This window comes from Schistocerca serialis, chromosome 1 (assembly GCF_023864345.2).
Source record: "Schistocerca serialis cubense isolate TAMUIC-IGC-003099 chromosome 1, iqSchSeri2.2, whole genome shotgun sequence".
Taxonomy (NCBI): domain Eukaryota; kingdom Metazoa; phylum Arthropoda; class Insecta; order Orthoptera; family Acrididae; genus Schistocerca; species Schistocerca serialis.
In genome coordinates, this window is record NC_064638.1 from 364,108,513 (window position 1) to 364,121,557 (window position 13,045).

Genomic DNA, 13,045 nt, shown 5'->3' on the forward strand with positions numbered 1-13,045 from the left:
CTTTTGGTCTCACTGTTTAACCCAAGCAATGTAGTTCTCTGTCCAGCAGAATGAAATGAAGACCATATATATATATATATATATATATATATATATATATAGAAACAATTTGTAGCTTGGTTATGTTTAAGTCAGAAAGGGCATCAGTATTAGAAAGTGGAATGACAATCTGAGACAGATCCATTTTTCTTTAAGTTTTTACTGTACTTCAACGTTTCGCGATATACAGTCGGCGGTGTAGAGAAAAAACTTCCTTCCCAATATTACCCCAATTTACGAACAGCAGGGCGTCTGCTTATGGACTCAAACAACGATGCTTGAATAGTACCCCCAGCGCTACAATTAACATGGATAAGGCCGTGCATCTAATAACATCTTTGTTCAGCGAGGGATGCGCGGGAATTTGTGGAATACTTTACCACTGCTCCAATTAGGTCAGCGAAAAACAAGACGCACAATCCGAAGCCTGCGAGGCAGTCATAAATACAAAGCAGGAAACGGGGTGGGAGAACAGCAGTCAGCCAGAGTGAAAAGCAAATCCTACTTGTGAAATACAACGAAGGCTTGAGAGAGATGGAGATGGCTTTTTAACTGCACTGCTCCCTTCGGAAGTGAACTAAAAGTGGAAAGCTTTATTATGAAGTAGACAAATTGGTTGATTAAAAAGGAAGGACGTATTCGACGTACTGAGGCCTGTAATTCACAGTCTAAAGTTAATTACGATGTGAAGGAGTGCGTGTTTTAAGAACCATTCAATGATCTGCCTAAACAAATTTAATTACAGTGATCCCCTTCGATTTACGTACTGTGTTTCACAGCTGCGGGATCTGTGTGCTGTCTGTTCTTTTGAAGAACACACAGCATGCAGTCAAACAAATTTGATTTATGAGCAGTTAGGTGACGCAGTGATAGGCGACAAAAATTCCAATGCGGAAAAGTTTCTTTGTAATTTACATTCCTTTTTTTGTCTGACAAACGAGATCGCAAATTTCCAAAAAGAGCCTCTTATATTGTACAGCCTAGTTACAGACGTACCTTGCGTGAAATTAAACTGAAATGGCAGGATGCATTTTTTCGCTGCAACGGTGTGAACACTTCTGCGAGAATTGCTGACATTGAGGTGGTCCGCACAGAGTGCCTGTATAGTAGGATCCACTGGTCAACGCACTGCCCACGAAAAGCAAACTGAGACCTACGCCTCCATACTGTGAACCTTTAGTCTTAAACCAGTGTGCCGAATCGTCTTTGTTACATATTTATGTCACCGTGTCGGACTGGATGAGTTTCGAATTCCTGGAACTCGCTCCTTGAAATTGTGTTTACGTTCGTCTTCTGTCCACCAACAGCGGTTTTCTGTGTGAAACGGAAATAATTCTCGTAACCAGGTGATACACTCGGAACTCCGAGAGATTGCGTGCTCCTGTCATGTGTATTATTCCACATGTCAATATGCCTTTTTCTCAGAACATGGGACTCGTATACAGAAAGAAATGAGGTACCATTAGAAAGGTCTTTTAAACGGCTTCTGACATTGCATACCGATTTTGAGCTAGAACTTACTACTTCTGGAAAATTTTAACACAAAAGAGACTGAACTATGATAGGCAAAAGGGCATCGTGGATTCCCAGCTTCGTACCTATGTTTTACGAAGGTAACTGATTAATTACGTATGAAAGACTTTCTTCCCAAAATACATTTTATTACTTATGAATTGCATTATTTGTAAATAGTATTGTCAAAGATAACAACCGCAAGCACTGCGGTAGTACATTATTTCTAATCATAAAATAAGTTAACTTTTCAAAACGAATGTACTTTCCAAAACGACGAACATATTTGTCATTGTCACCACGTGGGATGATTTATATGTTGCTGCTACGGCTTATCTTGCTTTTGTAATCGAAAATGTACGTACAGTTTAAGTTATAGGTTATGTGGTTCAACTGATAATCCCTGATCACTGCCCGTCATACAAGCCAACGACTACACTTGTTGCATGCTCGCCCGGCTAGCCGCGAGGTCTACCGCGCTGCTTCCCGAGTGGGAAGGCGTGCCGGTTCCAGGCACGAGTCCGCCCCGCGGGTTAGTGTCTAGGTCCAGTGTGCCATCCAGCGTGTGGATGGTTTTCATGGCGGTTTTCCATCCGCCGCGGTGAATGCGGGCTGGTTCCCCTTATTCCGCCTCAGTTACACTATGTCGGCGATTGCTGCGCGAACGCAGTCTCCACGTACGTGTACATCATAATTACTCTACCACGCAAACATTTGGGGTTACTCTCGTCTCATATGAGACTTCCCGGGGAGGGGGGGGGGGGGGTAGGAGGAGCGGGAGGGGGGGGATATGAGGGGGGGAGGCTCCATTGGGGGCTGAACCGCGCCCTGGGTTCGGTGTGAGGCGGCGGTGAGGTGGGTGGACTGCTGTTGCCTGTTGTGAGGTTTGAATCACTGAGAGCTATGGCGGAACGAAGCCTCTCCGTCGTTTCTAGGTCCCCGGTTTAACACACAATACACACACTTATTTCAAATACTGTAATTATTTAAAACTACAGAAGTGCGAAAATTTCACCCGGGACGGGTCCAATGGTATTATCACAACTGGTACAATAAAAGCTGCTGTTACAAAACGCGCCAAACTGCATACTTTCTGGGAAGAACTTCCCTTCGAGGCATGATTAGCTGCCTGCCGAGCTGATACGACAGAGAGAAAAAACAGCAATCTAGCCACATCGAGAGGCAGACAGGAAAGCCGACTTGCGCGACGGGAACGTCAGTCATACTGCTCCGTAACGTAGACTGGACCGCATCGTCGTTTCGTGAACAAAATACGAGCGTACCGGCTATAGGACCCGATTTGTGACTGAATTCAGGACTTTCTTCAGAACAGAATTAAATAGTTAATTCTTAACGTGGCGAAATAGATGCGGAGGTAATTTCTGCGGTACCATATGAGGGTATTACAGGGCCGTATCTGTTTACAACTTCTGTTAATATTTCGTCAGTGACGTCAGCAGCTCAGCGAGTTCATCGTAAACGACGCCTTTGTCTACAGGGAGTTTGCAACGTAAGAAGACTGGCGGAATGCGGGGAGACGTCCAGACGATCGACGACTTGTGTAGCGGTTGGCAGTTGGCCCTTAACGTAAGTTAAGTGTAACGTAACGCGTATGAATAGGCGAAGACATCCATTACTACTCGATTCCGCAGTTGGCGATAAAGCACTGGAAACAGTAACACCGCTAAAATATGTAGAAGAAACTGTCCGGAGCGACTTACATTGGAATGACCACACGATGCAAATTGTGCGAAAAGCGGGTTCCAAGCTGACATTCACTAGAAGACTTTTAATGACAATTCATCGAAGAGAAAAGCGGCAGTCAGTCTAGCGGTGGGCAGTGGTTATAATGTTTTGCTCAAATGTGTACGTGGCTGTTTTCGTAATTGCGAGCATTCTGTAACGTAGGTATAAACGTGCCTTTTTCCTGACGTTGTCCTTTACAAATGAAAAACATATGGTAATTACTGTTAAATTAAAGTTTGCAGTAATGACAGGATTTTAAAAAGAAGCTATTTTACTTAAAATATATTGAAAGAGGGAATAAAAATACGAACCACAACATAACGGCACACGACCGGCAATCTCTCATCAGTTTCTAGCGTCGTGTTGCTAGGCAACTGTCTTTCTGTATCATGCACCGGCAATTGTTTAAGAGACTGGGTGTATAATTTTACTGGCGGAGACAAATAAATAAATAAAATATATGAGCTCAAAACGAGATACAACGCAAAGGAAAAATCCTACTTGTTAAAATTAATTCCGTGTCATTGTGACGCACAAAACGAAACGATTATAGACGCTTCCGTAAGAAAATTATATACGAAGTGTAATAAGTTGTGGCCGTTATTTAACCGGAATCATAACTGAAGCTCGAATTACAATGCTTAAAAAAAAGGAGCGAAGGGAAATTAGTAGACACAAGATGGCAGAAAATAAGATAATTCAACTTTTATAGTACTACGATATCGTAGAAGAAGTTGTGATTAAAATACCGTCTTTTGTTAAGAACAAAATCTGTTTTCTTGTTTCACACTAAATGTATCTATCTGTTACAAAGAATACATTATGTTTAGCTTTCAGAACTGTGCAGAATGCCAAGTCGCAGCGTGATTCAATGTTTCCAAAGCGCAACGCAAATGTGGACCCTACAATCGTCGTTCTTTCTGCGTGTACTTTGAAATGACATAACTTATTGACGATGAGATAGAGTCCTCCGAAATAGTTATACCGATGGCCCAGATATGAATAGAAGCAAACCTCACCCACAGAGACTAATTTTTGTTTTTGCAGCTTTATTGGCAGACGACGTTTCTCATCGTGTGTTCGATGTACAAGCAAAGGAAATTAGTGACTAAAAGAAAGTGACGGAGAAATACAACATTAAGTCTGATAGAGAGGTTGTAACCCCTCAACTGCAATGTTGGGAAAACGAGTATTAACACATTACGCTCGGTAGCAAGTCATGGAAAACCGAGGGTATTTCAACCTTTCTACTTATACAGGAAAACAAAAAGCACAATAATGTTCAAGTTTCAGATCAGCGGTCAAATAAACTCAAGTAAAAGGACAGCAGACAACTCACTAAGTCAAAACCTGCGAACCGTGCGTCTTTCTGCTATTCAGGTTACGACGCGACATTTGCTCAATGTCTTTCCGCAGTCAATTTCATTTATCTTTCACTGCACACTGTGTGAGTTTGTAGTGTGGACAGTAAGGTAATATTTTAAACAGAATCTAGCATTCGGAAACTTATTGCTTCGATATTGCAAGAGTGGTAACTAGTATCTTCGGCTCTCCCCCAAAAACAAACCGAAATTTACGCCAATTTACTGAGTCAACCAAACTTTGTAAGCCCACATTCGTTTCGGTAACGTTTGCTCCGATATTCGACTCAGGGTACGAGATTCATGTTTCTCACATAATTACAAAACACACTGGTGCGTCTACAAAATTTTATGCCGTTCCAAATTTGTCGATAACGCAATAAGAACATTGTACGTTTCTTTGTGGTAATGTTGTGCTACGAAAATGAGATTGTAAACTTCACTTTACGTTAACCTATCTTCAAAATACGGTATATGCCTAGACACACACACACACACACACACACACACACACACACACACACACACACACACACACACACACACTCTAATTTTTACTTTTTATGTCATTCGTTAAGTATTGCAACGTAGACAAGATTATTTTGGGGATTTAATTAATGTAACTATAAACAGAAGTTTATTGTTGTTATTTGACACAGTCATATCAGAAATTGGCAACCTGTGATTACCGAAAGTTATGAACCCAGAAAAAATTTAAAATATATTAGTCAAGATTGTAAATACAATTTTTTATTGAGAGCTGGTTTCGGCTACGTTAATTAGATATCTTCAGATCTGTAATAAATAGAAAACTCTTTATGAATATTGCTTACGTGTTTAACCAATAATTGTTATGTTCAACATTTAAAAAATGTATTTGTAAGGCACGTATCGTCTCGGAAGACGTGAGCAATCAGGAGTAGCAAATAAAAAAAATACACCTAAATCTGGAATCTAATTGGCGAACTCGAGTATTCTAATGCAAAACTCTAACTACTGCCTTAACATAGCAACAAAGTTACCCAGTACTGAAGCATGATACTTGTCTTAGGCATAATTACATTGATGCTCTTTTACGTGTACCGAAAATATCCAAGCTGTCAACTTTTTTCCCTTCTTTGGACTGGTAATAACGCAAGGAGTCGGGCTGTGGCGTCCCAGTTGGTTCACCTCGTATATTCACTGAACAAAGCAAAACTTAATTCGACCAATACCAAAGAAGAACAGCAAAAATGGCGAGGCGACTATAGCCTCATGAGGATATTACCCGCAGATAGAAAGGTAGCAGACTGACTACCTTAAAACGTTATTACATATGCGTTAAATATTGATAGGCTTCCGTGAACAGCTTAACACAGAAACTGCATTACTCGAAGTGACAGACGGTATCAAACGGCACGGACAGGCGTGGAGCGACCGTTGCAGCATGGCCCGAACTCAGTAGGTTTTGAAATTTGCGGTAGATAGCTCATTGTCTCGAACAGTACAATTCAGTGATTCGACGCGTATCTGAAGAACATGTCATCAGCGAGTCGTCTGTGGATCGGAGGAGTCTTCAGACACGTGCTTTCAGGAGCCCGCCTCGGTGAAACCCTTTTCCACCGCTCTTCTCGATGAGTGACATCGATATTCCGTCTGCTCCGTACTTTTAACTGCTGCTTGTGTGGATTATATCAAGTAGTACCTAAACGCCAGCCCTCGGAACTGCCTTCTCAAGTACGAATGAGCTTTTTTGAGGCATAAAATCTGGTTTGTAAAATAAACCCTACAGAGTCTCAGTTCAGTCTCGCGCCACACCGAAGTAGATAAGCGGGCACTTTCCTGGAAGAGTTCCTCCGGGTCGTGAGTTACGGGCGAACTCTAAGGAACAAGTTAGCTCCAGACAAGTGACCCCTATGGGCGACCTGTTTGAATTCTCGTGACAAAGTCGGCCTGCACCATAGATACGTCGAGAGGAAGCACTTCCGAGTGCAGGCCAGAGAAGCTGGTGCACGTTTAGCGCTCCAGCGCACACACAGAAAGGCCAGAGTTGCCGAAGACGGAGCTGGCGCCAGGCAGCGGCCGCTGACGTCACCAGCTGGCGCCAGGCGCCGCCGTCCGCGCTTCTTGCTGGCAGCCGAGCCGTGGCGCAGCGCGCGACTGCCGCGGTTTTGCCGCGCGCTGTCACCGCGGCGTCGAACTAATTAAACGCTGCGCGCTCCTGCTTCAGTAAAACCACCTACCCGACGCCCAGCTACCGCATAAAGCTATGTCACCGGTACATTCGCACCGGCATGGGCTCGCTCTCTAGTTCGGAGAACACAAGATGTTGGCTGCCGAGTCGGCACGAGCCATGTAGGCAGGCACGGGTAACGTCGACCTTGAAAATGTGGTCCGAACTTTCCTAGAGGGAACAAGTGGTCGTGCTCGGCCCGTTGGTGCAGGTACATGTAGCGCAATCTCGCTGATTAACGACTACTATCTCCTCCAGCAGTCTTCTTAGAGTGTCGAGCTACATGATTATGACCATTTCCTGCAATGCTGAGTCGCGATACATTCGTGGATGCATTTCAGGCGTGGCATGAGAGTTTTCGTGTCTTCTAACCTTCCACAGATAATATATCTGGAACACACAGAAATTATCACCAACTCGTTTTTCGAATAGCTCAATTTGCAAGAAATCGGCAACTATTGTATGTATTCATATTCATGTAAACGTGTATAGTATCATTGTCTGTCGGCTATATACATAAAGAACAGCGTATGCGCGCTCTTTTGTGTGTGTGTGTGTGTGTGTGTGTGTGTGTGTGTGTGTGTGTGTGTGTGTGTGAGAGAGAGAATCCCGCCCAAAACCCCTGGATGGTGAGCTGCACATCAAAGGCAAATAAATGATTTTCAAGCTCCGGCCTATTGTATTGAACTGTATTCCAGGAGCTAAATCTGGCGACGAGCATGGCTGAGGACAGGTTGAGGTAGATGAAGAAGGGGTTGGACGGAGCGAGGGGGAGGAGAAATGGATAGAGAGGAGAGGACAGGGAGATGCATGATGCAGGTGGAAGGTGTAGAGGGCAAGAGGCAGGTGGAGGAGGAAGAGGAAAGAGGAGATAAGGACACAGAGAGTGGGCAGGTGCACAGTTGGAGGGTGGAAGAGGCGGACACAGAGAGGGAAGTGGGCAGGACGAGGTGTGTCGAATGTATATGCTCGGGAAGCTGCAAGAGGAAGACTAGTAATAATACACCGAAGCGCCAAAGGAACTGGTATAGGCATGCGTATTCAAATACAGAGATGTGTAAACAGGCAGAATATGCACTTTGATCGGCAACTCCCATACAAGACAACAGGTGTCTGGCACAGTTGTTAGATCGGTTCTGCTGCTACAATTTATTTATTTATTTATTTATTTATTTAATATTATGCCTATGCCCGTCGGGCAGACCTTTCGCTGCGTGCCGGTCTTTCAATTTGACGCCACTTCGGCGACCGGCGGTCGATGAGGATGATAGGAGAATGATGGAGGACAGCATAACACCCAGTCCCTGGGAGGAGAAAATTCCCAACCCAGCCGGGAATCGAACCCGGGCCCAGAGGATTTGCAATCCGTCACGCTGACCATTTAGCTATTGGGGGCGGACGCTGCTGCTACAATGGCAGGTCCTAAAGATTTAACTGAATTTGAACGTGATGTTATAGTCGGCGCACTAGGGATGGGGCACAGCATCTCAGAGGTAGCGATGAAGTGGGGATTTTCCTGTATGGCCATGTCACAGGAGCTCCGTGAATATCAGGAATCAGGTAAAACATCAAATCTCCGACATCGCTGCGGCCGGAAAAAGATCCTGCAAGAACGGAACCAACGACGACTACAAAGAACCGTTCAACTCGAAAGGAGTGCAACCCTTCCGCAGACTGCTGCAGATTTCAATACCGAGCCATCAACAAGGGTCAGCGTGCGAACCATTCACCGAAACGTCATCGATAAGGGCTTTCAGAGCCGAAGGCCCACACGTATACCCTTGATGACTGCACGACACAAAGCTTTACGCCTCGCCTGGGCCCGTCAAAACCGACATTGGGCTGTTGATGACTGAAAACGTGCTGCCTGGTCGGATTAGTCTCATTTCAAATTGTACCAAGTGAATGGACGTGTACGGGTATGCAGACAGCCTCATGACTACGTGGACCCTGTTTGTCAGCAGGGGACTGTTCAAGCTGGTGGAATTCCTAATGGTGTGGGGCGTGTGCAGTTGGAGTGATATGGGACCCCCCCCCCCCCCTGGTACGTCTAGATACGACTCTGGTAGGTGACACGTACGTAAGCATCCTGTCTAGTCACCTGCATCAATTTATGTCAAATGTGGATTCCTACGTACTTCATAGCAGCGCTTCTTGAAAAAAGTTATTTAAATCAACTTATCGACATGTAACTACAATGGAACCACTACACGTGCTCACAGAATTGTAATTACTATCATCACAGCATAGTAGTATACAAGAAAAATATTTCTTTGTTTCACGCTCTTTTCTTCTTCTTTGTCTTCTGTGTATGGTTGGTTCTGATTTTCTATCTGACGGTCGCATATAGATGACCGTCTGTAAATAATTATTTCAATTATATGTAGTGTTACGATCATTTTTGTTAAATATATATACAAATAGCTTGGTAGTATGTGTTTTTGTTAGCAGCAGAAAGTACCTTCTCTGACCCGTAATTATCATTTAATTAATAATTAAATGTTGCCCAGGCCATTTTGTGTAAGTCCATTGTTGCAGCGACGCCATTGGTGTTAAATTGATAAAACTATTTTAATAATCATTAATAGCAAAAAGTATTAAAGACAATAATTTAAATAAATGCAGAACGGTGTCTTGTAAAATTTTTTTCTAATTCTTTTTGTAGGCCTGATGTACAGCTTTATTAAAAACAATTATTTCAATTGTATACGCTGCCATTGCACATAGGCAACTATATTGGAGCATGAAGCATCACAGAGACAAATAATTAATCGAGTATTATATTTGCTTACCGCGTAACATTAAAGAAAGATTTTTTTTTTATCCTTCGTGAGTAAGACGGAAGTCCTTACGTTGGTATACGTATGTTGTTTCTGGCGATAGCGCCCTGAGAAAATGTAGCCGTGGCTTTTAAGAAACATAAAGAGCATTTTAACTAAACATTTCATTCCAAATTTAACAGGATATTTTATTCCATTCACTTTTTCATGAAGTTACGCGATAACTTGGACAATTACAGCAGGACAATGCGACACCCCACACTTCCTGAATTGCTTGAGAGTGGCTCCAGGAACAGTCTTCTGAGTTTAAAAACTTACGCTGGCCACCATACTCACCAGACATTAACATTATGCAGCATATCTGGGATGCCTTGCAACGTGCTAATCAGAAGAGATCTCCACCCCCTCGTACTCTCAGATTTATGGACAGCCCTGCAGGATTCATGGCGTCAGTTCTCTTGAGACACTAGTCGAGTCCATGCCACGTCGTGTTGCGGCACTTCTGCGTGCTCGCGGGAGCAGTACGCGATATTAGGCAGATGTACCAGTTTTTTTAGCTTTTCAGTGTATATTTTTGCATCAAACTCTGAAAAAACGATCGGTCATTGCATTTTTTGCGGCAGTTGCGTCCTTTGATCCCTGTTTTTCCCTTCACTCTTTGTTGGCTGCGTGCGCACAAAAATGTCGGTGGATACTCGAAGTGAAGTTTCAGAGATGTGTGTCACATAGCCACAAAAACAAAATTTGTCCTGTAAGTATTTTATGTGTGTGTTCTTTTTTATGTTCCTGCTTACTGATAATAAGTTTCTTTTATTGGATGCCATATGTTCCTATTCAAGAGTTACGTAATAATTTTGTATATTATAGTCGTTCCACGATGAATATATATATATATATATATATATATATATATATATATATATATATATATATATCCGTTTGCTTTTATGAGTCTAGGGGGAAAAAATCGTATGTATGGCTGTGTCGAAAGTTTGTAACGTACTTTGGTGTACCGCAAATGAAAAACAGTTGACGACAAAGGGAATAGCTTACGTAAAACGTCATGTGATTACTCACTATAGGGATGAAAGGAAAATTATAGTTTAGAGCTTTTCATACTGGGTAACGCGCAGTCAAATTTGTTGAATGAATGCGAAATGTTTTAACTAGAGCTCCATTACTTACTACAACTGCGCAAATGTACAACGCTGATCACTGAATAAAGCTGAGTACCAGCAGATTCAGACATCTGTGCACTTATATTAATTAGTATACCTAAACGAAAACTTTTTACGCCAGAGCAGGTTTGATGATGAATAAGAGGTATTAAATAATAATAAATCCTAGGCTGGAAAATTTCACCTTATTTCTATTTGGGATTAGTTCGCATGGGTAATGTGTATATTGAAGAGAGAATACACGACCTGAATGAGGAAGCACGAGGGGGGAAAAAAAAAAAAAAGGAACAATCCCACCTTTCATAGTGAGTGAGTTAGGGAAACCAGGATCCATGATATGATAATGGACTCCACATGAGAAACGCGTACAGTCTTCATATTCGGTTAAGTGCATTTATATTTCTATTTTCCGATAAGTTTCTTTTTCAATGGATCCCATATCTGTAGTCTGTACTCGTTTTGTAGCGTGTTTCGAGCGCTACCTGAAGTGACGCCTCAAATGGACAAACCTCTTACGCTACGTTTAGCGCCTTATCTACTATTTTCGGTCTCGTTTTATAACCTCTTTTCAAAACACTATCCATTCCGTCGAATCTATCTTCAAAGCCCTTTGCCGTCTCCGACACCATTACAATGCCACTGGGAAACCTCAAAGTTTTAAATGCTTCGCCTTGAACTTACACTGTTCAAATATTTCCCTTGTTTCCTTTACCGGCGAGTGACAATGGGGATCAGTTACACCCCTCCTCACACTCTTCTAAACAACTGCCAACATTTCGTGTCGTCATCTTTTAACTGCTGTCTGGGTTCACTACGAAGTGTAGATAGGATCTGCAATATTTCTTTACTTTCCGCGTCCATTGCAGCTAGCAATATAGAGCGACGATTTTGCAATAAAAATTAAAACTGATATCAATGCGTATCATCGTCAACCTGACATTACGTAGACCACGGATGATATAATTAGAAATCATCTGTGCTTTCCTTTTTTTTCGAAGAAGGAGACGAAAAACACAGTTCAGTTGTAGTACGTCATTTTGAAGCAGATAAGCAGATCGGAAACATTTACTTTTGTGTCCGCCGGTAGTCGTAAACTGATGTATCGAAGCTTTAATCCGCCATTACATGTAAATTTATAGATAGGGCACCACATTCAATAATCATATAAATATATGATGGAGAAATTATTGTTCGAGGACACTTGCCAGTAACTGGTGCAAAAATGACAAAAGGTATTTAAACCTCCATACCGGACAAAATAACTTCACAACAACCTAAGCTCCAAAGCAGAGAGAGAGAGAGAGAGAGAGAGAGAGAGAGAGAGAGAGAGAGAGAGAGAGAGAGACGACTTGGTCAAGGAGGTTATTGACGGGGACTAACAAACATTTTCTATGAAATATGCGTAATTATGTTGTGTCATTCGCTCTGCATCTCATAGCCCCTAAATTCAAAAAGTTTAAGGTGTAATCTAGTAGCCACTGAAATGCTTTTTCTGAATCTGCAAATGCTGCAAATGTGGATTTGTTTTTCTGCAACCCTTCTAAGGTAAGTCAAATGGTCTGTGTTGCCTCGGTGCGTTCTGAAACCTCAGGAACCAAACAGACTCCACCACATATACCCTTTTACCATTTTACCAGTCTTACTAATTCGCTTTTAGTATTTTGCAACCAAGGCTTACTGATATTTTCGTATTACACCTGTCAACACCTCCCGTGTTTATCACTCGCGAATGAAAAACTAACACTCGTCAGGACTGTATTTCAGCAACCGCACACTTTTATACGGAAGCAAGACACTGTTCAAATGGCTCTGAGCACTCTGCGACCTAACTTCTGAGGTCATCAGTCGCCTAGAACTTAGAACTAATTAAACCTAACTAACCTAAGGACATCACACATATCCATGCCCGAGACAGGATTCGAATCTGCGACCGTAGCGGTCAATCGGTTGCAGACCGTAGCGCCTAGAACCCCACGGCCACTCCGGCCGGCTTAACTGTCTTTTTTGTTAAATACTCGTTTACGGTGAGACCTACAGGGCAATGGCCAGGTCCGTTAAATTTCACGGAACAACTACGCCAGCACTGTTTAAGGAATTTTTCTGGTATTTGTTGTGAGTGATTCCGTCTACATCACCAGACTAAATGGCAAAGTTCTTCCCGGAAGCCAGCTGGCCATTTCGGTGGAAGAGCGCCGCAAGCTAACTGCGGCGCCTGAC